We start from the raw sequence: 691 nt of genomic DNA, 5'->3' as shown, positions 1-691 counted from the left end.
CTCTTGGAGGCATAGGATCTCCTTGTTTTCCAGTGACCACTGCCATGGAATCCTCATCTAGAGCTTCAGTCCGATTTATCCCTGTGGCTACCGTAGAACCAATAACCTTGTCACGGAACGAAATCTTGGAAGTCACCTGGAACTAAGGTCGCCCTTACTTGATCCCTCCTTCACACCTGATGCAAACCCTCCCATACTCTCCCCCTTATCTCTTTCGATGGCATGGCCATCTTCTTCACCGTGTTTCACCCTCAAACGCTCTCTCCCGCTCTCTCCTTCTCTCATTCTCTTTGAGTACGGAGTACGTACTCTTTCTCTGCTAGGGTTTTTTCTCCTTCAAAATTATATTGTCAAATAAATGAAATGATCATATGTGTTTATTTGTTTTATAGTTTGATAATAACTAATATATTTATTGATGGATTTAACTATTATTATATTATTTATGATCACATTCAATATATATGTTTGATTTATTGAAAAAAGTAGATTATTCAAATCCATTAATAACTATTTTAGAGTTAATCCAATTAACACTAAATTTAAAAAAAAAATACATAACATGTTACCTTTTTTAATCAAATTATTATAATTTAAATTAATTTTAATAAAATAATTTAAAATTATAATTTCAATCTTATCACGTGCATGGCACGAGTAATTATACTTGTTGCAAAAAATAAAATCCATC

The sequence above is a fragment of the Arachis ipaensis genome, chromosome B05 (genome assembly GCF_000816755.2).
Source record: "Arachis ipaensis cultivar K30076 chromosome B05, Araip1.1, whole genome shotgun sequence".
NCBI classification, from domain to species: domain Eukaryota; kingdom Viridiplantae; phylum Streptophyta; class Magnoliopsida; order Fabales; family Fabaceae; genus Arachis; species Arachis ipaensis.
The sequence above is the reverse complement of the archived record's forward strand: the minus strand, read 5'-3'. Positions refer to the sequence as shown.